General features: G+C 46.7%; 1 protein-coding gene across 3 annotated transcripts in view; it reads right to left on the bottom strand.

The window, feature by feature from the left end:
• Window positions 1-18,286, bottom strand: part of LOC135019383 (progonadoliberin-2) — a 179,031-nt gene extending 160,745 nt beyond the window's left edge. The window contains exons 1-2 of one of the 3 annotated variants that reach the window (XM_063953116.1): window positions 18,208-18,286; window positions 16,493-16,604 (exon numbers count right to left, since the gene is read on the bottom strand). The gene's annotated coding sequence lies outside the window, so the exon portion shown is untranslated. Of the gene's footprint in view, window positions 1-16,492; window positions 17,127-18,207 lie in introns of those variants that run through there. The other 2 variants (XM_063953107.1, XM_063953124.1) reach the window with 2 other exon arrangements.
• Between the last annotated feature and the right edge of the window lie 8,597 nt (window positions 18,287-26,883).

The following is a 26,883-nucleotide window of genomic DNA, read 5'->3' as shown; positions in this document are numbered from 1 at the left end:
AGTCTCCGTTCTCAAATTCTACAGATCCACAGCGTCAGAAACCCCTGCACTTCAGTTTCCTCACATCCACAGCGTCTCAGTCTCCATTTACAAGTTCTTCAACCATCCGTGCTAATAATCATCAATCATAAGGTCCACAGGTTATCAGTGACTTTCAACATCACCCACAGTTCTTCAATTACCAGCATCCCCATTACTGCTCACTTAACCCTCCATTGGGTCTGGACTTTCGCTTCATTTATTTCGTTGGCATTTGACTTTAAGTTGTTCTCTTTCGCAATAAAGCTCTTTCTTATTTCATCAAACTCCACTGTCAGCGTCCTGTATGAGGAGATCCTATATCAGACCCTCCCTTCTCCAACTCAGTTGTGGTTCCTCTTCCCAACCATCGGAAGAATCCCCGAGTTCACAACACCCTCAGTCTAGGCCAGTGACACAGGGGTGGGGGAGTTTAGAGTTAGGCTGCAGGGTTGGGGGAGGGGATATGGTTATGATACAGGGGTGGGGGAGAGTAGGGTTAGGCTGTGGGAGGAGAGGATGAGGGTTAGACTGTGAGTAGGGGAGTTTAGGGTTAGGCTGCGGGTGGGCTGGATTAGGGTGAAAATACCAGGATGTGTCGGGATTCTGGCCATCGAGATTCTGCTGTTCGATCTTTAACTGTTTTTTTTTTTAAGCTAGTAAAAGCATGTGACTGGGCATAGGGAGGGGACCCATATGAGCCCATACTCCCGCTACCACTTGTGCTTACCGTCAAGAGGGGGGGTGGCAACTCAGTGGCCGCTTTTTGAGTCGTCTGCTATATCTGCAAGTTTTCAGCACACAAGGGGTAGAAATAGGGATACACCACTGACCTCTACCCAACTGCCCGGGTACATGGGTGATCTCCATTGCTACTTGGTGGATGTTTTCTTGTAGACACATCTTGATGACAATTGGACATCAACTATTGATTTCAAACAGAATCATGGGGGAATTTTTTTTTCCTTAGAATTATAGCTAATCAATGGCTGTGGTACGCAGTGCAACTTTGACGCATGCGCAGTGCAAAAGCAAATCACTCTACTACGCTAACAACATATTGCGCCCATCCCAGAATCTGACCCTTGTAGTCGTAGCTTTAGGGCTCATTCACAAGGACGCAAAATGCACTGCATACTGATCAATGGTCTCTGTGTGCTCGCTGGGTTTTCTTCTGCGACTGTAAATTTAAACGTCAGTATTAATCTCAGATACTTCAAATAAAAAAAAACCTATGTAACACTGTTCCCCAGAATAGGCACACTCCGTGGTCGCTGGAGAGGGCCTAACGCAATCACCGATAATCACCCTGATTGGGAATGTAGGAGAGGGAGAGGGGGGTCGCGGGGAGTCGTTTTTTTTTAGAAAACACATTACCTCTTACAGGTTTTGGTGTTTGTCTAATAATCACTGGAAGTATTTGCTCCAAAAGGAGATTAAAAGCCAAATCAGATGGAATCATACAAGAGCAAACAGTCTTTTTAGAGAACACATGAATATTTTACACCGCTCCGATCAGGATGTCTGGTACCTGGCACACGTCTCCGATGACGTCTGTGGGGTCCAGGAGCAGCGTCCTTCTGACAGCCAAGGTCAGGCGCAATCTGAACACACAGGTAGGAAGGCCACCGTGGCGAAGCGATAGTGGGAGTCATTCCAAGTTGATCGCTCGCTAGCAACTTTTTGCAGCGCTGTGATCAGGTCAAAACTTGGCAAAACTGCACATGCGTATGCACCGCAATGCGCAGGCGCGTCGTACGGGTACAAAGCAGATCGGTGCTGGGCGATGGATTTAACGAAGAATCCATTCGCACAGCCGATCGCAAGGTGATTGACAGGAAGAAGGCGTTTGTGGGTGTCAACTGACCATTTTCTGGGAGTGTTTGTAAAAACGCAGGCGTGTCCTAGCGTTTGCAGGGCGGGTGTCTGACGTCAATTTCGGGACCAAAGAGACTGAAGTGATCGCAGCGGCTGAGTAAGTCCAGAGCTTCTCAGAAACTGCAAAAAAAAAAATTGGTGCCGTCGGCTGCAAAAGCGTTTGCACACTTGCAAAGCTAAAATACACTCCCCCGTGGGCGGCGACTATCTGATCGCAGCGCTGCAAAAAGTTGCTAGCGAGCGATCAACTCGGAATGACCCCCAATATGTACTCTGCTTGCATTCGTGGCACCAAGTCTATTCAATGCATGGACCAAAACATGCACATGCGTGAATTAATTCCCCATGAATGAACTCAGTGGCGGAACTACCGCCAGTGCAGGCAGTGCCTTGCACACAGCCGTCGCCGGGGAGCGGAGCGCAGCGGCCATGGGGGGGGGGGGGGGGTGAGGAGGGAGCTGCAGCAGCGCTGTGTAACTGGTGCAGGCGCTGCTGTTGCTGTCCCTGTCCTTCACCATAGGCTACCCGCCGCCGCTGTGAATGCTGGGTAGCGCATCCCAGCATTTACAGCGGCGGAAAACAGCCTATGGTGAAGGAAAGGGACAGCAGCAGCGCCTCCACCAATTACACAGCGCTGCTGCGGCTCCCTCCTCCACCTCCCTCCTCCTCCTGCTCTCCTGCCCTGGATCTCTGCCAGAAGCTGCACGAGGAGCCTGACTGGAGAGAGTAAGTATAATTATTTCTTTCTTTTCTGTCTGCCGTAATATGTAAAAAGGGGGACGCTCTCTGCCGTAATGTGTAAAAAGGGGGACGCTGTCTGCCGTAATGTGTAAAAAGGGGACGCTGTCTGCCGTAATGTGTAAAAAGGGGGCGCTGTCTGCCGTAATGTGTAAAAAGGGGGACGCTGTCTGCCGTAATGTGTAAAAAGGGGGACGCTGTCTGCCGTAATGTGTAAAAAGGGGACGCTGTCTGCCGTAATGTGTAAAAAGGGGGACGCTGTCTGTCGTAATGTGTAAAAAGGGGACGCTGTTTGCCGTAATGTGTAAAAAGGGGGACGCTGTCTGCCGTAATGTGTAAAAAGGGCACGCTGTCTGCCGTAATGTGTAAAAAGGGGGACGCTGTCTGCCGTAATGTGTAAAAAGGGGATGCTGTCTGCCGTAATGTGTAAAAAGGGGACGCTGTCTGCCGTAATGTGTAAAAAGGGGGACGCTGTCTGCCGTAATGTGTAAAAAGGGGACGCTGTCTGCCGTAATGTTTAAAAAGGGGGACGCTGTCTGTCGTAATGTGTAAAAAGGACGCTGTCTGCCGTAATGTGTAAAAAGGGGGACGCTGTCTGCCGTAATGTGTAAAAAGGGCACGCTGTCTGCCGTAATGTATAAAAAGGGGACGCTGTCTGCCGTAATGTGTAAAAAGGGCACGCTGTCTGCCGTAATGTGTAAAAAGGGCACGCTGTCTGCCATAATGTGTAAAACGGACATGCTGTCTGCCGTTATGTGTAAAAAGGGGGGCGCTGTCTGCCGTAATGTGTAAAAAGGGGGACGCTGTCTGCCTTAATGTGTAAAAAGGCGGACGCTGTCTGCCGTAACGTGTAAAAAGGGGGACGCTGTCTGCCTTAATGTGTAAAAGGGTCTCTACCTGGTGTAGTGGTGCTACTGTGCGGCGTAATTTGAATAATGGAGGCTACTGTGCACCGTTATATGAATTGGTATTATTTTGTGGACACACCCCTTCCCCACGAAGCCACGCCCCTATATTTTTTGCGCGCGCCTACGGCGCGCACTGCCCCTGTTTTGCATGCAGGGGTGGGGCTCCGTTGCCGTTTCTTGCACACAGTGCTAAAATGTCTAGTTACGGCACTGTTGCTAGGTATCCTTTTCTCTGGCCCTGAGCAGGTCCCCCTCACCAGATCCTCTCCAGGGGTGAGGGGGTGGACTTGAATGGGATGAGGGGGGGGGGGGGGCAAAGCATTTTGTTGCACCTGGGCCCACCGCTCGCTAGTTCCGCCACTGAATGAACTGTATAGGGTTTACGGGCCAGACAGACACTTCTGTGAGCCAATGGAAGCATCTATAAGTCAGGCCGAAGAATGGATTTGGATTAAAGGAAAACTTTCACTCAAAAACACATAATACTAGTAGATATGAAAGTCTCACTGGGCAGGATCACAAGCATAAAGCGCTGTTTGCTTGAAAAAAGTCTCAAATTACAGTTTTCCCAGGAAGAGTTGTCCTTTGCAATAGAAGGACTTCTGGGTTTAGGGCTCAGGAGTCTTTCTGCTCATATGTCGATGCACATGCCTTGGGGGGTGCTGGTAGGGACCCCGGTTGGATCCCTCTCAGGGGGAAACACGGAGAGAAGCCCATAGGATTCTACAGGGTAATATCATTGGAAATGGCGTTACCCACTGCATCCAAGGCCAGGAATGTATCGCAGGTATTCAATGGCCCTGGAATTTGGTACCACCTCAGCATCTTTCTTTGCCCAGTCCTAGCTCACAGGCCTGTAGCACCTCACCCTGCTCTCCAGCTCCACTCCTCAGTGTCTCTCCAACTGCACTGCATGTGCACCCACAAATCCGCTCTTTCTGTTACCAGCTTATCTCCTTATCTCTTCAGCACCATCTAGTGGCAGCATCTTACATAGCACTGTCCACTGGCTCCTATTAGATCCAGGGGTATCACAATAACACATACAGTACTCTTTAGGCACCAGTGCTCCATGCTACATTTCTGTGTCCATTAGGAAGAAGGAGGCTCTGTCTGTTTCATCTACAGTGCATCCGGACAGTATTCACAGCGCTTCACTTTTTCCACATTTTGTTACGTTACAGCCTTATTCTAAACTGGAATACATTCATTTTTTTCCCTCAAAATTCTACACACAATACCCCATAATGACAACATGAAAAAAGGTTTTTTTTTTAGATTTTTGCTAATTTATTCAAAATAAAAAACTAAGAAATCACACATAATGCCCCTTACACATATGCCGAACACTAGTGCACAATCAGCCCACCTGCAAACAGCACTCACACAGCTGCTAAAACTGTGACCTCTGCCTCTGCTTGGATACAGATGTGTCCTCATACATCATACATCTTGCTTCAATACGCTATGCAGCAGGAGATGCCTGGCGTGAGTCAACTGGCAGCTCCCGGTCAGCTCTGCTAATGTCAGGGGCCTTTTTTGCTTTATATGCATCTTATTAGTGTTGCTATGTGACTAGAATGCACAAGCAGCTTCTGCTGATTAAAATGATATGCAGCATGCCTATATTCTGTAGACTGTGGCTGTATCTGCATACGACATGCTATGTTACAGTGATTTCTTGGAATACACTGTAACGTAGCATTTCGTATGCAGATACAGCCGCAGTCGCACACAGAATATAGGCATGCTGCATATCATTTTAATCAGCAGAAGCTGCTTGTGCCCCTAGATATTCCAAATGCCCTAGGCATTTGCCTAGTTTGCCTATGCCTAGGGTCGGCTCTGGCTATACATTATAAAGCCATTACTTGTTCCCTGAAAAAGGCATATTTTATAACACTGAATTTGACGTTATTGTTCAGTTTTCCTAACCTAAACTTTTTCTTTTTAACCTATAGCAGTTTACTACTTACCTTTATACCATTCACTGGACTTGAATTGTTTTGCTTTCAATTAAATCTGGAAAACTGGGAGAGTGTTAAAACTTTTGACCTGTAGTGTATTTGTCATTTTTCTATGTGTTGCTATAGTATGTATTGGTTTTTGACCATCGATTTAACAGTCTGAATGCTACTGTCCGATTTTTCCAATTTGTTCATCCAGTTGTGTGATCACATTGCCCATAGATATACAGCCACCTGCGGTATACAGTAGCACACAGGCTAAGCAGCTAGATTGCAAATATGAAGAAACAGTCAAGCGAGTTCTTTAGGCGCAAAGCTGCCTGTACACTTCTAATGTCAAAATAAATGTCACCACATTTATAGAACACAAATATACACAAAAAGTAGACACTAAACTGTGTCCTAGGCGCTTAAAAGATGATTAAACCATAAATAATGTATACAATACGTTCCTTTTAGGGAAAGATGACCTCGGAGTTGGTTCACTCAATGAGGAAGAATCGTAATTTCATCCAGTTATATAATGTCGTAGTTATTCGTACATGTAGAATAAAAAATAATAGCATGCAATGTGTAATATTGTTTATAGTCCAATGTTAACATAAATTGTAGGCAAATGGTATATTTTGTAGATAGTAGTGATCTCGTAATGTCTTGCGTACCCCACTCACACTGAAATAGGTGTTAGTGTGCCCATAAAGGTATCTTTTACACAATCTGATGTCTGGTTACCTGGAAGTTGTGAACACCACTGTGTAAAAGATACCTTTATGGGCACACTAACACCTATTTCAGTGTGAGTGGGGTACGCAAGACATTACGAGATCACTACTATCTACAAAATATACCATTTGCCTACAATTTATGTTAACATTGGACTATAAACAATATTACACATTGCATGTTATTATTTTTTATTCTACATGTACGAATAACTACGACATAATATAACTGGATGAAATTACGATTCTTCCTCATTGAGTGAACCAACTCCGAGGTCATCTTTCCCTAAAAGGAACGTATTGTATACATTATTTATGGTTTAATCATCTTTTAAGCGCCTAAGCAGCTAGATAGCAATCTATTTAAACACTTTATAAATGGATGAAGCTTGCACTTGCGGGTAGCCAAAAAAAAATAAAAAAATGAAAAACCCCTTGCTACAGGAGGAGGAGAAGGCACTATAGCAATACAGCATAATAGAAAATAACCTCTACTTTCTACATACTGCGACCGTAAGATTTCGGGATGGATAAAAAAAAATAACGATCTTTAGCTGTAGTGTTTTATAGACAGATAGCAAAGATAATATTGAAATTACGTCGTTATATTTTTATTGTGCGGTGTTTCAGGTCACTAAAGTCACATTATCCGGGCTGTAAGGTGCATCTGTCCCCTCCATGCTGCCAAATGCCTGGAGGTTGTTCTGTGTCGTCAATGATCTGACAGAACCTGCCTCATCCTTTACACCCGCACTGGTCTCATAGTGCCAGTCCGTCAGCATCCTCTCTAGAGTACTGCTGTGTTGTGGTGGTTTTGTATCACCTTTGCACTGTGGCTGGTTGGCCAAAAAAATGCTTAATGTGGGTTAAAAACCAGGAGCCGAAACTTTTTGCTTTTCATTTAGAAATCTGCTTTAAGTTAGTGGGGGTGATTCCGAGTTGATCGTAGCTGTGCACAGCTACGATCAGGAACACAGACATGCGGGGGGACGCCCAGCACAGGGCTAGCCCACCCCGCATGTCGGTCCCTGCACCGTCGCTAAAGTACAAAAGCATCGCACAGCGGCGATGCTTTTGTACTTCAGGAGTAGCTCCCGGCCAGCGCAGCTTTTGTGCGCTGGCCGGGAGCTACTCGTCGCTGCCTGGCTCGCAGCCGCTGCGTGTGATGTCATGCAGCCGCCTTGCCGCCCCCTCCCGCCCAGCGACCACCATCAGGCAGAGGCGATTGCTAGGCAATGACAGTCGTCGGCTGTCAGCCATGCGCCGGCGCACTGCGGCGCGGGTGCATGCGCAGTTCTGACCTGAACGCTGTGCTGCAAAGAACTGCAGTGAGTGTTCAGGTCAGAATGACCCCCAATGTTGGTCTCACTCTCAATGGGAGCTGACATTGATTTTAGTTTGCTGCACCAGACTAGATGAAAAGTAGGGAAAAATGTCGGGACAGATTGCAGTACCCCCTGGACAGCCCTCCCAATGATTAATAGTGTATTTAGATGTTTATAGATAGGAAAGACTTCATGTTTCAGGTGATTTCCTATAAAAAGCAGAAAAAAGGGTTAAATGGTGTATGTTGAGTGAATGTCGGGACATGTATGTTGGATTTCATCCCAGGTGTTATGATTCTAACCAGTTGAGCAGATGTTTATTTAGGCCCCTCCCATCCTCAGTGTACATGAATGTGCCTACTCTCCACCCACTTCCTGGCTGCAGCCAATCCCCTGCTACCTGATAATATGAAAAGCTGTTCCAGATTTCCCTTCATACACTTCTGCTTGACTTCCGCTGACTCCAGCTCTGCTTTACTTGGCTTTACTCCTGAACTTCTCAGAAAACCATGTCATCCTGGCTCCCACCCTCTCTTCGTTAGTGCGGTAGCCAGCTTTTGATATGAGGGGGAACAAACATAGAGAAATAGGTTCCTCAGGCCCAGGTGTTTCTCACATGTCTCTTTTAAGGACCATCAGACAGTCCACATGCCTCCCTCTGTATGTTCTGTTTTGTGCCCCCCTCATGTGTATGTCCTCATAGCCTTACTCTAACCCTTACTCTAGTGCCTATTCCTAACCTCACCTCCCATAGCCTAACCCTTACACTCGCCGAACCATCTGCTGTTAGTCCGTGCCCAATTTTTTTTAGTGATGTGCACCGGAAATTTTTTGGGTTTTGTGTTTTGGTTTTGGATTCGGACGCGTTTTGGCAAAACCTCACTGAAATTTTTTTGTCGGATTCGGGTGTGTTTTGGATTCGGGTGTTTTTTTACAAAAACCCCTCAAAAACAGCTTAAATCATAGAATTTGGGGGTCATTTTGATTCCATAGTATTATAACCTCAATAACCATAATTTCCACTCATTTCCAGTCTATTCTGAACACCTCACACCTCACAATATTATTTTTAGTCCTAAAATTTGCACCGAGGTCGCTGGATGACTAAGCTAAGCGACCCAAGTGGCCGACACAAACACCTGGCCCATCTAGGAGTGGCACTGCAGTGTCAGACAGGATGGCAGATTTAAAAAATAGTCCCCAAACAGCACATGATGCAAAGAAAAAAAGAGGTGCACCAAGGTCGCTGGATGGCTAAGCTAAGCGACCCAAGTGGCCGACACAAATACCTGGCCCATCTAAGAGTGGCACTGCAGTGTCAGACAGGATGGCACTTCGAAAAATAGTCCCCAAACAGCACATGATGCAAAGATAAATTAAAGAAAAAAGAGGTGCAAGATGGAATTGTCCTTGGGCCCTCCCACCCACCTTTATGTTGTATAAACAGGACATGCACACTTTAACAAACCCATCATTTCAGCGACAGGGTCTGCCACACGACTGTGACTGAAATGACTGGTTAGTTTGGGCCCCCACCAAAAAAGAAGCAATCAATCTCTCCTTGCACAAACTGGCTCTACAGAGGCAAGATGTCCACCTCCTCCTCATCGTCCGGTTCCTCACCCCTTTCACTGTGTACATCCCCCTCCTCACAGAGTATAAATTCGTCCCCACTGGAATCCACCATCCCAGGTCCCTGTGTACTTTCTGGAGGCAATTGCTGGTGAATGTCTCCACGGAGGAATTGATTATAATTCATTTTGATGAACATCATCTTCTCCACATTTTCTGGAAGTAACCTCGTACGCCGATTGCTGACAAGGTGAGCTGCTGCACTAAACACTCTTTCGGAGTACACACTGGAGGGGGGGGCAACTTAGGTAAAATAAAGCCAGTTTGTGCAAGGGCCTCCAAATTGCCTCTTTTTCCTGCCAGTATACGTACGGACTGTCTGACGTGCCTACTTAGATGCGGTCACTCATATAATCCTCCACCATTCTTTCAATGGTGACAGAATCATATGCAGTGACAGTAGATGACATGTCAGTAATCGTTGGCAGGTCCTTCAGTCCGGACCAGATGTCAGCACTCGCTCCTGACTGCCCTGCATCACCGCCAGCGGATGGGCTCGGAATTCTTAGCCTTTTCCTCGCAGCCCCAGTTGCGGGAGAATGTGAAGGAGGAGCTGTTGACGGGTCACGTTCCGCTTGACTTGACAAGTGTCCCACCAGCAGGTCTTTGCACCTCTGCAGACTTGTGTCTGCTGGAAAGAGAGATACAACGTAGGCTTTAAACCTAGGATCGAGCACGGTGGCCAAAATGTAGTGCTCTGATTTCAACAGATTGACCACCCGTGAATCCTGGTTAAGCGAATTAAGGGCTCCATCCACAAGTCCCACATGCCTAGCGTAATCGCTCCGTTTTAGCTCCTCCTTCAATCTCTACAGCTTCTTCTGCAAAAGCCTGATGAGGGGAATGACCTGACTCAGGCTGGCAGTGTCTGAACTGACTTCACGTGTGGCAAGTTCAAAGGGTTACAGAACCTTGCACAACGTTGAAATCATTCTCCACTGCGCTTGAGTCAGGTGCATTCCCCCTCCTTTGCCTATATTGTAGGCAGCTGTATAGGCTTGAATGGCCTTTTGCTGCTCCGCCATCCTCTGAAGCATATAGAGGGTTAAATTCCACCTTGTTACCACCGCTTGATTCAGATGATGGCGGGGCAGGTTCAGGAGTGTTTGCTGGTGCTCCAGTCTTCGGCACGCGGTGGCTGAATGCCGAAAGTGGCCCGCAATTCTTCGGGCCACCGACAGCATCTCTTGCACGCCCCTGTCGTTTTTTTAAATAATTCTGCACCACCAAATTCAATGTATGTGCAAAACATGGGACGTGCTGGAATTTGCCCACATGTAATGCACGCACAATATTGGTGGCGTTGTCCGATGTCACAAATCCCCAGGAGAGTCCAATTGGGGTAAGCCATTCTGCGATGATGTTCCTCAGTTTCCGTAAGAGGTTGTCAGCTGTGTGCCTCTTATGGAAAGCGGTGATACAAAGCGTAGCCTGCCTAGGAACGAGTTGGCATTTGCGAGATTCTGCTACTCTGTGCCGCCGCTGCTGTTCTTGCTGCGGGAGGCAATACATCTACCCAGTGGGCTGTCACAGTCATATAGTCATGAGTCTGCCCTGCTCCACTTGTCCACATGTCCATGGTTAAGTGGACATTGGGTACAACTGCATTTTTTAGGACACTGGTGACTCTTTTTCTGAGGTCTGTGTACATTCTCGGTATCGCCTGCCTAGAGAAGTGGAACCTAGATGGTATTTGGTACCGAGGACACACTAACTCAATAAATTGTCTAATTCCCTATGAATTAACGGTAAAAACGGGAAACACGTTTAACACCATCCAGGCTGCCATGGCCTGAGTTATCTGCTTTGCAGCAGGATGACTGCTGTGATATTTCATCTTCCTCGCAAAGGACTGTTGGACAGTCAATTGCTTACTGGAAGTAGTACAAGTGGTCTTCCGACTTCCCCTCTAGGATGACGATCGACTCCCAGCAGCAACAACAGCAGCGCCAGCAGAAGTAGGCGTTACACTCAAGCATGCATCGGAGGAATCCCAGGCAGGAGAGGACTCGTCAGACTTGCCAGTGACATGGCCTGCAGGACTATTGGCTTTCCTGTCTAATGAGGAAATTGGCACTGAGGGAGTTGGTGGTGTGGTTTGCAGGAGCTTGGTTACAAGAGGAAGGGATTTAGTTGTCAGTGGACTGCTTCCGCTGTCACCCAAAGTTTTTGAACTTGTCAATGACTTCTGATGAATGCGCTCCAGGTGACGTATAAGGAAGGATGTTCCTAGGTGGTTATGTCCTTACCCTTACTTATTACAGCTTGACAAAGGCAACCCACGGCTTGACACCTGTTGTCCGCATTTCTGTTAAAATAATTCCACACCGAAGAGGTGATTTTTTTTTGTAATTTGACCAGGCATGTCAATGGCCATATTCGTCCCACGGACAACAGGTGTCTCCCCGGGTGCCTGACTTAAACAAACCACCTCACCATCAGAATCCTCCTTGTCAATTTCCTCCTCAGCGCCAGCAACACCCATATCCTCATCCTGGTGTACTTCAACAGTGACATCTTCAATTTGACTATCAGGAACTGGACTGCGGGTGCTCCTTCCAGCACTTGCAGGGGGCGTGCAAATGGTGGAAGGCGCCACCTCTTCCCGTCCAGTGTTGGGAAGGTCAGGCATCGCAACCGACACAATTGGACTCTCCTTGGGGATTTGTGATTTAGAAGAACGTACAGTTCTTTGCTGTGCTTTTGCCAGCTTAAGTCTTTTCATTTTTCTAGCGGGAGGATGAGTGCTTCCATCCTCATGTGAAGCTGAACCACTAGCCATGAACATAGGCCAGGGCCTCAGCCGTTCCTTGCCACTCCGTGCATGATTTTTGGATCATTTTACTGAACTTTTGTTTTTTGAATTTGTCATGCTCTCTACTATGACATTGGGCCTCGGCCTTGGCAGACGACGTTGATGGCATTTAATCGTCTCGGCCATGACTAGTGGCAGCAGCTTCAGCACGAGGTGATCTTTCCCTATTTTACCCTCCACATTTTTGTTCTCCATTTTTTAATGTGTGGAATTATATGCCAGTAATATATATCAATAGCAATGGCCTACTGTACCGTACTGCTATATATATACTGGTGGTCAGCAAAATTCTGCACTGTCCTCCTACTTTATACTGCGCACAACTAAAATGCAGCACAGGTATGGATGGATAGTATACTTGACGACACAGAGGTAGAGCAGTGGACTACTGTACCGTACTGCTATATATATACTGGTGGTCAGCAAAATTCTGCATTGTCCTCCTACTATATACTGCGCACAACTAAAATGCAGCACAGGTATGGATGGATAGTATACTTGACGACACAGAGGTAGAGCAGTGGACTACTGTACTGTACTGCTATATATATACTGGTGGTCAGCAAAATTCTGCACTGTTCTCCTACTATATACTGCGCACAACTAAAATGCAGCACAGGTATGGATGGATAGTATACTTGACACAGAGGTAGAGCAGTGGACTACTGTACCGTACTGCTATATATATACTGGTGGTCAGCAAAATTCTGCACTGTCCTCCTACTATATACTGCGCACAACTAAAATGCAGTACAGGTATGGATGGATAGTATACTTGACGACACAGAGGTAGAGCAGTGGACTACTGTACTGTACTGCTATATATATACTGGTGGTCAGCAAAATTCTGCATTGTCCTCCTACTATATACTGCGCACAACTAAAATGCTGCACAGGTATGGATGGACAGAATACTTGACGACACAGAGGTAGAGCAGTGGACTACTGTACCGTACTGCTATATATATATACTGGTGGTCACAGCAAAATTCTGCACTGTCCTCCTACTATATACTGCGCACAACTAAAATGCAGCACAGGTATGGATGGATAGTATACTTGACAACACAGAGGTAGAGCAGTGGACTACTGTACCGTACTGCTATATATATATACTGGTTGTTAGCAAAATTCTGCACTGTCCTCCTACTATATACTGCGCACAACTAAAATGCAGCATTTGTATGGATGGATAGTATACTTGACGACACAGAGGTAGAGCAGTGGACTACTGTACCGTACTGCTATATATATACTGGTGGTCACAGCAAAATTCTGCACTGTCCTCCTACTATATACTACAATGCCGCACAGATATGGAGCGTTTTTCAGGCAGAGAACGTAGATATTTTCAGCACACTGAGCACAGATATTTGCAGCACACTGAAAACAGAAACTGAGAGAACGCAGCCACGTCCTCTCGCTATCATCTCCAAAGCACGAGTGAAAATGGCGGCGACGCGCGGCTCCTTATATAGAATACAAATCTCGCGAGAATACGACAGCGGGATGATGACGTTCGGGCGCGCTCGGGTTAATTGAGCAAGGCGGGAAGAGTCGAGTCTGCCTCGGGGCCGTGTAAAATGGGTGAAGTTCGGGGGGGTTCGGATCCCGAGGAATCGAACCCGCTCATCACTAGTCTATATATATATATATATATATATATATACAGTGGGGATTGAAAGTTTGGGCACCCCAGGCAAAAAATAATTTTAATGTGCAAAAAGAAGCCAAGGAAAGATGGAAAAATCTCCAAAAGGCATCAAATTACAGATTACTGTAGGTTTTGCCATGGCCTTCACAATCTCCTGACCTCGACATAATTGAAAATCTAGGGATAGACCTTAAAAGAGCAGTGCGTCACAGACAGCCCAGGAATCTCAAAGAACTGGAAGACTTTTGTAAGGAAGAATGGGTGAAGATACCTCAAACAAGAATTGATAGACTCTTGGCTGCCTACAAAAAGCGTTTACAAGCTGTGATACTTGCCAAAGGAGGCAGTACAAGGTATTAACTCTGCAGGGTGCCCAAACTTTTGCAGACACCATTTTTTGTTTTCTGTTCTTTTGAAAGTGTAAATGATGGAAATAAAATCAAACTTTTTTTGACATGTTATAAGAATGTCTAATCTGTAATTTGATGCCTTTTGGAGATTTTTCCATCTTTCATTGGCTTCTATTTGCACATTAAAATGAATTTTTGCCTGGAGTGCCCAAACTTTCAATCCCCACTGTGTTTGTGTGTGTGTGTGTGTGTGTGTGTGTGTGTGTGTGTGTGTGTGTGTGTGTGTGTGTGTATATATATATATATATATATATATATATATATATATCTCAATATATATGTATTAGAGCACGAGGACATGCACTCAAGGTCATCTGTATTACTGTGCCCAGTTCTGGAGGCCACATCTCCAGAAGGATATAAGGTTGGTCATTCCGAGTTGATCGCACATAGCAACTTTTTGCTGCTCGTGCGTTCAACTAGACGCCGCCTATGGGGGAGTGTATTTTAGCATAGCAGGGCTGTGATCGCTTGTGCAGCCCTGCTATGCTAAAAAAGTTTCCTGCAAAACAAGACCAGGGTCAGACTTACTTACCCTATGCGACGGATCCAGCGACAATGGTCCCGGAATTGACGTCAGACAACTGCCCTCCAAATGCCTGGACACGCTTGCGTTCGGATTTCCATGCCCGGAAAATGGTGAGTATCCGCCCCGCAACGCCTCCCCGCGATCACTTTCTTCTTTCTTCTGGTCGTTGCCCGGTGACGGCTGTTGCTGGGCAACGACACGCATGCGCATTGCGGGCGCCATGCATGCGCAGTTCTGACCCATTTACACTGCAGCGAAGAACGGGTCGGAATGACCCCCTAAATACATTACAGAGAGTACAAAGAAGGGCAACTGAAATTGTACATGGCCTACATCACAAAAGAGACTAGAGGGAGGGATGTTCAGTGGACTGGAAATGTAAGGAAAATAGAATTCACAGAAAGGGTAGTGGATAAGTGGAATAGCCTCCCAGCAGAGGTGGTAGAGGCTAAGACAATAGAGCAGTTTAAACATAGGCATATGACTATGGATATCCTTACAAAGAAATAAGGATCAAAAAGGGTTGAGATTATCTAAAGGGAAAAACAAGAGGCAGACTAGATAGGCCAAGTGGTTCTTATCTGCCGTCACATTGTATGTTTCTATGTACTGCAATACTTCTGCAAGTTTTTTCTTGCTTTGTTTGCACTGCTTTTGTCTATGTATTATGTGAGGCGCTGCAGACCCCTTGTGGCGCCATAAAAATAAAGGATAATATCATAATACATTTCTGGTTTTTATATGAATCAGAAAATGATACAGTATTAACCTTACTTTCTCTGGCGCCAGCCAGTAATAAAGGAAAACTGTTGCTTACCCTGTACTAGAAAAGTGCAGCAATTCCTGTAGTGTCCTGAGCATGCTCCAAGCAGCTGTGCAGACTGCAGGGTGCGTGCCCAGAGCACCGAAAGGATGCGCCAGGCTGCTCTGCAGAAGAGACAATGGCTGCACTCTGCAAGTCAGAGGCAGGGTTAGGGTTAGGCACCAAGCAGGTAGGGTTAGGGTTAGGCATCGGGGAAGGGAGGGTTAGAGCTAGGCACTCAAAAAGGAGGGTTAGGGTTGGGAAAAGGTGAGGTTGTTGGTCTATCGGTAACTCATACTGAACCCCTGCACTCTACTTGGTTAACTGCCGGCCCCAATTCAAAATATTATCATCATCATCATCATCAATTACATTTATTACTCTCTCATGTATAACTGTATGCATTAAGATATAAAGCAAGTGCTTTCATTCCTTGAATTAGTTTGAGTCATGAAAATGTACATTTTTGGCCATGTTACCATGTGTCCTATTTGGGTAGAGGAAGAGGGGTATTATACTAGTGTAAGTACGGGCTACTATTACTTACATGACTGAGCGGAGTGTGAAATAATGTTTTACTTGGGTGTAAATATAACGAGTGTGAGTGACCCACCGCTCGAATGACATTTCATTTTATTATGCGTTGAAGAGACGCTCAGGATCTCCTCAGCTCATCCCGGGGTAGATGTAAAGTATTCAAAGAATAAACACAAGGCGTACAGCGGAGACTGATCTGTGTGAGTGGGTAAATGCTGCCGCTCCGTCACATTGCACCGCGCACTAAACTTCAGCTGGCAAAACTACTTAATTTTTCTAATGCCAGTCAAAGTTTTCGTGTTACGTGTGTATGAGCTGTGGATCTTATATTGGGGAAAACAGCGGAGTCTATGCAGGAGTGTAACTAGAATTTTGTGGGCCCCATAGCAGAATATTGAAGGGGCTGCTGTCCCAATGCTTTTAGAGAGACACCTATCCACAGCAGTTGTTCATGTTATGACCCGTAGTAGTGCCCTAGTTAGTATTATGCCCCATAGTAGTGACCTAGTGTCACAAAACTGAGGTAATCAGCACTCCCCAGCAGCGCACTCTCTTACCTGCGCCGCACTCTGAGGTACTGTCCGTCATCTGCAGGTCTATCTGAAATCCAGGGGTGTATCTAGGGGTCTGAGCGCCTCTGGCAAAGTAAGGAACTGGCGCCTCCCACAACTAGGGACACAGAGGCGGGAGTTACAGACAGGCTGAGGTCAGGGACACTGAGGGAGAATTACAGGGAGGGTGTGGGCAGGGACACTGAGGGGCAATTACAGGGAGGGTGTGGGCAGGGACACTGAGGGGGAATTACAGGAGTGTGCGGGCAGGGACACTGAGGGGGAATTACAGGAGGGTGTGGGCAGAGACACAGAGGGGGGGAGTCCCAGGGAGGCTGAGGTCAGGGACACTAAGGGGGAATTACAGGGAGGATTTGGGTAGGGAAAATGAGAAGGAAGGGCTACAGAGAGGCTGAGGTCAAGGACACTGAGGGGCAATTACAGGGAGGGTGCGGGAAGGGACACTGAGAGGGAATTACAGCAGTGTGCGGGCAGGGACTCTAAGGGGGGGAGTTACAGGGAGGCTGAGGTCAGGAACACTGAGGGAGAATTACAGGGAGGGTGCAGGCAGGGACACTGAGATGGAATTACGGGGAGGGTGCAGGCAGGGAGACTGAGGGAATTACAAGAAGTGTGCAGGCAGGGACACTGAGGGGGAATTACGGTTAGGGTGCTGGTAGGGACACTGAGAGGGAATTACAGGGGAGGGTGCGGGCAGGGACACTGAGGGGAAATTATGGGAAGGGTGCAGGCAGGGACACTGAGAGGTAATTACAGGAGTGTATGGGCAGGGTCACTGAGGCGGCAGTTACAGGGATGGTGCGGGCAGGGACACTGAGGGGGAATTACAGGGAGGGTGCAGGCAGGGACACTGAGAGGTAATTACAGGAGTGTATGGGCAGGGTCACTGAGGCGACAGTTACAGGGATGGTGCGGGCAGGGACACTGAGGGGGAATTACAGGGAGGGTGCAGGCAGGGACACTGAGAGGTAATTACAGGAGTGTATGGGCAGGGTCACTGAGGCGACAGTTACAGGGATGGTGCGGGCAGGGACACTGAGGGGGAATTACAAGAAGGGTGCGGACAGGGACACCGAGGGGATATATGCACACATACATACAATTAAAAAACCCTCTCTAGGGGTGATGGCACTATATGTCCCAGCAAATCCAGTTGACAAGGTGTGCTGGGACTTGTAGTCTCAACACAGCTGGACAGGCAGTCACTGGTCTAGATACCTCTCCATACAGAGCTCTTTGTAAGCTGTGATCCAGATTGCCAGGATAGACCATGCAGTGCAGCTACGGTACCACAGAAAATGTACAGGTATGCTCATGCTGCACTGCTGACTGGTGCTGATTGTAGTGGCTGGTGTTTGGTGACAGACCGCGTGGGACCAATGAGAAGGGGAGGGGAGGGGATGAGGAAGAGGAGGTGCCTCGCCCCTCCCCATACCTTGAAGTGCCCCGCTCCCCGGCTATATTCCCCATGATTGTGACTGTAGTCACAGAGAGTGTCAGAGTGCAATACGCTTCTGAGAGTCTGGCAGTGGATGAGCACTGCTAAGGGATGTACTCAGTGACAACTACTATGTCATTCTACCCCCTGGCGCGGGTGACACTGCCGGGCGGCGCCCCCTCCTTGGCCAGCGCCATCCTGGCCAATAGGAAGATACACCCCTGCTGAAATCCTGCACTGTCTGCTGCTGTGTCTCCATTACCAGCGCTCCCAGGCCTAGCGGTCATGGTCAGTCTCCACTGCCCACTCCACGCCGGCAGTTCCCTCCAAAACCAGTCATGGACGGAGCCATGACAGTTCTGATCAGCTGACCACCCATAGTCCAATCAAGAAACAGTTCACAGTCATGTGTTCATCACCACCAATCAGCTGCAAGCCAGGGGTGTAAATCCTGAATCCCAGCACAGGCGAATAGCTAGTGCTTTCTTGTCTATAAACCTGTTGTGAGCACCAGACTCTCCTGTTGAATTCAAGACAAGTGCAGTTTCCATCTCCAGCACTCCCTGGCTTTCTGAGTTATCCAGTTCAGCTGCTCTGCTCAGCTCAGCATTGCAGCATATCCAGATCCACCAGTACAGCCAATCACATTGATCCTGAAGGGCTGCTCAGTTCATCATTGCAGCATATCCAGATTCACCGGTACAGCCAATCCCAGTAATCCTGAAGGGCTGCTCAGTTCATCATCACAGCATATCCAGATTCACCGGTACAGCCAATCCCAGTGTTCCTGAAGGGCTGCTCAGTTTATCCTTGCAGCATTTTCAATTCGCTGGTACATCCTATCCCAGCATTCCTGAAGGGCTGTTCCTGCAACTCCATTGCAGCATTTCCAATTCGCTGGTACAGCCCATCCCAGTGTTTCTGAATTCTCGCTTGTGCAGAGAGCTGCACAGTCTCTGCACAGCTCAGGACTTACTCACCCGCTGCGATCATCCAGGACGGAGCTGACGTCAGGCTCCCTCCCTGGATGCGGCTGAGCATGCCTGCCTTTGGACGGACACTCCCTGAAAACGGTCAGTTGACACCTCCTGCCGGCCTCTTCCTGTCAATCTTCTTGCGGTCATGGGTGCGATCGCTTTCTTTGTTAGTTGTGACCTATGCGCAGGCGCACTACAGACCTTATCGCACCGCTGCGAAAAACGGCAGTGTGCGATCAGGTCGGAATGACCCCCTAAATCCTCTTCTGGGACTGACTATCTGGACTGTTACCTGCGTATTGTTTCTGTGCTACATTTACCTCTGGTTCCTGTGTGTTTTCTACTCCTGTGTACGGTGAGAAATAAACCATTACTTTGGTTTCATCTGCTCTGTGGGGGTAATTCAGACCTGATCGTAGCAGCAGTTTTGTTAGCAGGTGGGCAAAACCATGTGCAGTGCAGTGCAGTGCAGGGGGGGGGGGGGGGGAGATTGCAGATGTAACATGTGCAGAGAGAGTTCGATTTGGGTGGGGTGTGTTCAAACTGAAATCTAAACTGCAGTGTAAAAATAAAGCAGCCAGTATTTACCCTGCCCAGAAACAAAATAACCCACCCAAATCTAACTCTCTCTGCACGTTATATGTTCCTCCCCTGCAGTGCACATGGTATTGCCCATCTGCTAACAAAATTGCTGCTGCGATCAGGTCTGAATTAGGTCCTGTGTCTGAGTGATTAAATGAACCCTGTATCTTCACACAGTATCATACTACACACGTTACTTGTTCCCATATATGCCTTGGGCCCTTGTATGGCTCATCTCCCACAGTGTAACCGTCGTAGTGCAGCCATCATGGCTGCCTCACCTGGTATGCTCGTGGATGGGATGGAAAATGCGTGGCTTTGATAATTATGTGGGACCCTACTCCTAGCGATAGGACGCTGCAACCACCCATTTTGTGTAATCTCTTCTAGGCGTGACCTATTCCACCCAGGGCAGTCCAACATGGCTGCCTCACCTGGTATGCTCGTGGATGGGATGGAAAATGCGTGGCTTTGATAGTTATGTGGGACCTTACTCCTAGCGATAGGACGCTGCAACCACCCATTTTGTGTAATCTCTTCTAGGCGTGACCTATTCCACCCAGGGCAGTCCAACATGGCTGCCTCACCTGGTATGCTCGTGGATGGGATGGAAAATGCATGGCTTTGATAGTTATGTGGGACCAGACTCCTAGCGATAGGATACTACAGCCACCCATTTTGTGTAATCACTTCTACGCTTGACCTATTCCACCCAGGGCAGTCCTGCGTAGTGCGCCCAACATGGCTGCCTCACCTGGTACCTTTCGTCGGTGGAACATATAACCCATGGAAGTTATTACCCAAAATGACAGCCCCAACCCTGCATTATACCTATTCTCTCTATTTTTTTCTTTTTGGCAATTTTTATGCATTCTGTAAAACTAAATTGTTTGTAACATGTACTTTGTTTTTGATTTCTATAAAGTGCCTTGAGTCCTATGGGAGGAAGAGCGCTATATAAATAAAATTATTATTATTATTATTATTATTATTACTGTATCTTCAAGTTCTCAAATCACCCACATCCCTATCACACAGGAGTCTAGAAAAATCCAGCAGAGGGCTAGTAACCTCTTGGTGGGGGCATGCCATAGACAGATTAAGGGGGGGGGGGGGGGGGGCACAGAGCATACTGTACCCTAGGCTCCCCTCTCTCAGGGGCTCACCCAGCTGGAGCACACGGATATCACCAGCTCTCCCTCTTGTGCAGCAGTAGAACCAGGCTGCCACAATGCGAGCAGGACAGAATGCATTGCAGGCAGAGACACAGGAGTATCAGGTTTCATGAGCTACTGCTGGAGCTTCCTGACCAGAGGAGAGAGGGGAAGGGGGAGAGAGCTGTGAGTGACCTGTGAGTGACCCAGGGATCCCAGCCTGGGTGTCTGGGTCCTATGTAACCTGTTATCTAATGAGAGCATTCAGGTCTAGAGAGAGAGACACACAGAGCATCCTCCTGAGTCTTGTCCCAGTGTGTAAGTAGCACGGAAGCTGCTGCTATTGCATTTTGCAAGATAAAGTATAGATTTTATTTTTATTTGTGTATTTTAAGGTTACGTTATCTTTGTTTCACTAAAGGAAAACATTATAAAATAGTTTTGCTCTTAATTAGCTGAAGCTATAAACAGTACCCAGGCATTACTAAACTTTTAGTTTAAATCTAATATACTGTACACCATTGGTTTATCTATGAATATAAATGTGAAAGCCTTCACTCACTTACCGACTGACTCATAACTAATTCTCTTACTTCCCCATATGTTAGGAAGCTGAAATGTAACATGGGTATTCTTCAGGTGGGAAATAGGGAAACTACGTAATTAGAATTATAATAAACCTCACCCAAGGGGATGAAAAGGAGGTTGACATAAAGATGTCATCACCGATGCGTGGCTTGCATTGCGTGAACGATAACGCCAAAATGGACAATCGGATCAAAATTTGGATTGCACCTCCAGTGTGTAGAATTTACTAACCATGGATTAATATTTACTTACATTAAGACGTCTCACATTTACATCTCTATAGATTTACCAAATTCTTAACACTCATTTATATTTACAACTGTGAAAATCAGTAACGTCCATGCACAATCTAATATACACGACACATCCTCCACCGGGGCCTCCTGTCTTTAGTGCCCCGGGCCCCCCAAGGCTAAATCCGGCCCTGGGGCATGGCTGAACCTGCTAAGCATTGGCTTGAGGGATACTTGGTAAGAAAAAGGTTGAGAGGTGCCCTATTTGTTTTCCTATGTAATAATGATTTATTTCCCTCTGTCCCACTCATTCTGACAATTACGCACTTACAGGCAATTTACTGTGATAAACGCGATTCGGTGTCAGGATTTTGTATTTTGCTGCCAAATAAATAAAATGACTTATTTAGATAAGAAATTAACAAATGTGTTGAAAGTAGAGACCTGAAACCCATTATTATCTCTCCCGTCTGGATCATTATTTCCCTTGAGGCGAGTGATCTTGCGGCTCAGGAATTAGAAGCTTATTCCTTATTTTTTTTAAAACTTTTTATAAATCTTTATTTTGTCAGGTCAATTTGGATAAAAAGTTCCAGTATTGTACACCTAATGAGTACAGCTAAGCAGCCTGTGCTTTTATCAAGTACATTTTTACAAAACTTAAAAAGAAAAACTTATGCCCATATTTATCAAACCTTGGAAAGTGATAAATTGCAGGGTGATAAAGTACCAGCCAATCAGCTCCTAATAATTTTTCAAACAAAGCCTGTAACATGGCAGTTAGGAGCTGATTGGCTACTACTTTATCTCCATTCACTTTATCTCTCTCCAAGGCTTGATAAATAGTCCCACAAAATGTGTACCAAAATCTAAACCAAGAAAAAAGGTTGTTATTATAAAGTGAATTTCAATTACAAAATGTAATCCCTTCAACCCAGGGCTGGACTGCCCATCTGGCACTTCCGGCAAATGCCAGAGACAGGTGCTGGCCGAGCAGCTTAACTTCCTGCCAATCAGTCCAGGTTTTAAGGATAGCCATGGTTGAGCGAAGGTAACTTAATCAGTACCTCAGTCAATTTACTTTAACCATCTAGGCTCGAGCATGGCTATCCTTAAAACCTGGACTGTAATGGCGGTGTTTGGGCACCTCTGTGGTAGTGTGATCCAAGATGGTGGACGCTTGGGGTTAAATTGTAATAGATGGGGAACACAAATGTTCTACAAAACTAAGTTTTGCTGCTTCAAGGATTTGATGACACATGCTGGAAACATCTGTGGAAATGGTGAGATGGGCTGATGGAAAGTGAGGTATAGACAGACGAAGCTAAGACGCGGTCACCTAGAAGATGAATGATGAGCTACAGGTACTTCCTGCCGTTTAATTCCTCAAGTTAGTGACTTGAAGTGTAGATCACTGAGCTCACTGTTTACCCCTATTAAACAGAGTTAAAACCTAGAAAGGGCAGCACGGATGGTGTAATGGTTAGCATTACTGCCTCACAGCACTGAGGTCATGGGTTCGATTCCCACTATGGGTCTAACTGTGTGGAGTTTGTATATTCTCCCCGTACTTGCGTGGGTTTCCTCCAGGGACTCCGGTTTCCTCCCACAATCCAGAAATATACTGGTAGGTTAATTGGTTCCCAACAAACTGAACCCTAGCGTGAATGTGTGTACATGTGATAGGGAATATAGAGTGTAAGCTCCACTGGGGCAGGGACTGATGTGAATGGCCAAACTATTCTCGGTAAAGCGCTGCAGAATATGTGTGCGCTATATAAATAACTGGTAATAAATAATAAAAATAAATAAATAGAAAGATACGTTAGATGGGAGTTGGAGCCCCTATAAAACCCTGACAGCTTAGCATGGTGTGAGAAGTCGGAGAGTTCCTCATAGGAGCGTGTAGTGTAGAGAAAACGACGGTGTGTGGGGAGCTCAACATGGCGGAGATGTAACAAATCTTCTAAAGAGGTGAGAAGTGGAGAATGTGCTGATAGAAAATAATTCCTGTCGCCACTTATCACCGCAATAGAGAATCTTCTTCCGGACCCTTGACAAGGGACAGTTTGCCGGAGAAGCTGCGTCAGAACGCCCTTCCTACTTCCTAGGCCAGTTCAGCACATGCACAACTGCCATGTTCCAGGCAAAAATGCATCTGGAGGACAGCAATGGTAATTGTACCACCACTATGGTTGCTAAATAGGCTTTTACATAGGGAAGCTATCCGTGGAGACTCCCAGCGATGGCTACTGTACCTCTGGCCACGGTCGCTGAAATTTGGCAGCCAAGGTTAAGTTGACAAAATGAACCCCCTATCCGGTGGGCTTTATTTACCATTACAATCATTATTATACGTGTAATATACACAATAGTGCCCCCATACAGTAAACCCAGTACCACAAAACTCCAAGCATCAGTATAGAACTGTGACCAGGTGTGCATGCTCTAGGTCAAGGGGCGTCTTGAGAGAAGTGGGCCTGTGTGCAGTCTCCCTCTGGACCCCCCTCCTCTCTAGTCGGCATCACAGTGGAACTCTGAGCACTAGGGTCACTAGGGACCCTAGTGCTGTACTAGAGTCCAGTTTGCATACGCAGGTCTCCGGGAAAATGGCCACCAAGCCATTTTCCCGGTGATCTGTGCAGTGATGTTGCTGCCGACACGAAACTCTGGAGGGGTAAGTATTCAAAAAATGGGTGCGGTGTGGGCCCCCCTGGACCCAGGGACTATGAGCAATGCACCCCCTGCTCCTTTCATAAATACACCCCTGTATGTGCTCCTATATTGACTCAAGTATTCAATCTGAAGGAGATCCAGATTGATGTATAAACAGTAAAAAGAGTGGAGAAGTGGACCAATGGATAAGCTGCCCGTGACAACCAATCAGCTTTGAGATGTCATTTATCAAGTATGGTCTATAAAAGACAGGCAGCAACTGATTGGTTGTCATGGGCAACTTCCCCACTGGTCCACTTCTGCATTCTTTTCACAGCTTCATACATCACAGTGCCGCAGATATCAGTAATGTTTCAGGAAGATTACATGAGATAGACTTAGAAAGACAGATAGTTAGAGGTAATGTGATCCCATTCCTCGCTCTGGAACTTCGTCCATATTCAGGGATGCGTCGCCTCCACACCAGCAGCCGACCCATGCCGCAGAGCCCCCAAGGAGGGCTCCAGGTTAACGGATGACAGTTGGCCTGGGCGAGCGGGTGCCTGCACTTGTCTTGAGCAGATTGAGATGTTCAGCATCAGTTATCACTGAGATTTAGCCAAGAGCCTACATGGATTTAATGTGCGCAACGTCCTGGCATACAGGGACTGGATGGATGCTTCATTAGCTAATGAGTAATTGTGGAAAGAAAAGTTCCTCCTGTATTAGCAACAGTCACAGAAAAGTTATCATACTGAACAGAACATCCTGGCCCTGAGTCTCTCCAACCCCAATAAGTTACATGAGGGGAAGCTCAGCCAAAGTACATGTGGTATTAAATTATAGATAGATAGATTTTTATATATATATATATATATATATATATATATATTACATAAAGCATTGTCATGCATGAATTAAGTCTTAGAAAGTGATAAAATGAAGATGGATAAAGAGTGATGGGGGGGAATTCAAATGTTTGAAAAGTCGGTTGGGTGTCTGTTTTTTCCTGTCTATTAGATAGGAAAAAACAGACACCCAACTAACTTTTCAAACAATTGAATATCCCCCTCAAAGTAGCAGCCAATCAGATTCCTAACTGCCATGTCACAGGCTATGTTTGAAAAATGACAGTTGGAGCTGGTTGACTGGTAGTTTATCTCACTCTGGGGTAAATGTATGAAGCAGTGATAAGAGTGGAGAAGTTGCCCATGGCAACAAATCAGCATTGACGTAGCATTTATAATTTGCATACTATAAAATTATACAGAGCAGCTGATTGGTTGCCATGGGCAACTTCTACACTGGCTCACTTCACTCTTATCACTGCTTCATACATTTACCCTTCTGTCACCACTTTGTCACTGTTTAAAGCTTAATACATTCAGGCCATTATCTCCAAAATGACTCTGGAAGGATAAGTTACGGATGACAGACACAGGCTCTCATACTGTCATGCGGTGGAAGGACAGGGGGAAATGTTACTGTGAAAACAGAGTTCAGAGAGGAGTTTCAATGCATCTCTGCTCACTACTTCATGTGACATGTGACTGTGGTTGCCATGACAGTCTGACACTGTGTAAACTTATTCATTATTGCAGACTGCAGAAACAAACCAAGGAGAAATTGTATATTTGAAGCTGTTTCTGAGACCCTAATAGAGTCTGCCTCCAGTATCAAGGACGTGGGGACAGATTTCCACACCCTGGCACATTCCTGTATAAACAATGGGCCCGTTTCAGACCTGACCGCTGCTGTGCGTCTTCGCACAGCGGGCGATCAGCGTTAGACTGCGCATGTGTATGTACCGCAATGCGCACTCGTGCTGCCAAACAACAGGCATTGCCGAACAGCGACAGGCTGGTGTGAAAAATTTCAACCGCACAGCCATTCGCAAGCCGATTGAAAGGAGGAGGCCGTTTGGGGGTGGTAAATGACCGTTTTCTGGGCGTGTCAGGGAAAACGCAGGCGTCTTCAAGGAGAGTATATGACGTCAGCTCCGGCCCCGATCAGCCCGTTGCCTTTGCACTGTAGGGGTAAGTCCTGGCCTGCACACACTGCACACAGTGATTAAATCATTAGATGGTGAGTGATTGTGTGAACGGATTTGCAGCTGTCCACTGACTGAGGAACATATGTAGCACGACGTACACATGCGATCACACACTTGCACTGGCGAATTTACACTCCCCTCAGGCGGCGGCTATCTGATCGCAGGACAGTAAAATTAGCAGCCCAGCGATCAGGTCTGAATTAGGCCGAATGTCTATGTTTATGGATCACAAATAACCGAAAGGGCTATAGTGCTGTTATAAAAGGGTTAAACCCAGTACGCCATAAACAAGAACTGCATACAGGGATAATATACAGTATTACAGGTCTAGTGTCTCTAGCCTCTGCGGTATCTACATCGGCCATAGCCCAGCAATAGCACGGCTCCTCTAAGCACTGGGCTTACTCCAATGACATCTTGCTTTTGATGGCCTAGCCTCGCTAACAGCAGTGGTCTGAGGGCCTGATGGGGGCAGAGCAGCGGCAAAGTAGTGATGTTCGGTACTTTGCGCATGTGCTGGACCCATATACTGCGAATGTGCGGTACGGGTCAGTGATGGTCAGTGATTGACAGTTTGCTGGCGTTTGGGGGGTGGAGATGGGTCAAGCAGCCAGCCAATGGTGTAGCAGTTGATCCGATGCAATGAGGCGTCTACTTATATCAGATGCCTCCTGCGACATTACCATACCAGTGCAC

Source organism: Pseudophryne corroboree, chromosome 1 (genome assembly GCF_028390025.1).
Source record: "Pseudophryne corroboree isolate aPseCor3 chromosome 1, aPseCor3.hap2, whole genome shotgun sequence".
NCBI classification, from domain to species: Eukaryota; Metazoa; Chordata; class Amphibia; order Anura; family Myobatrachidae; genus Pseudophryne; species Pseudophryne corroboree.
Note: the sequence above shows the minus strand (reverse complement) of the source record. Positions and strands in the feature narration are given on the sequence as shown.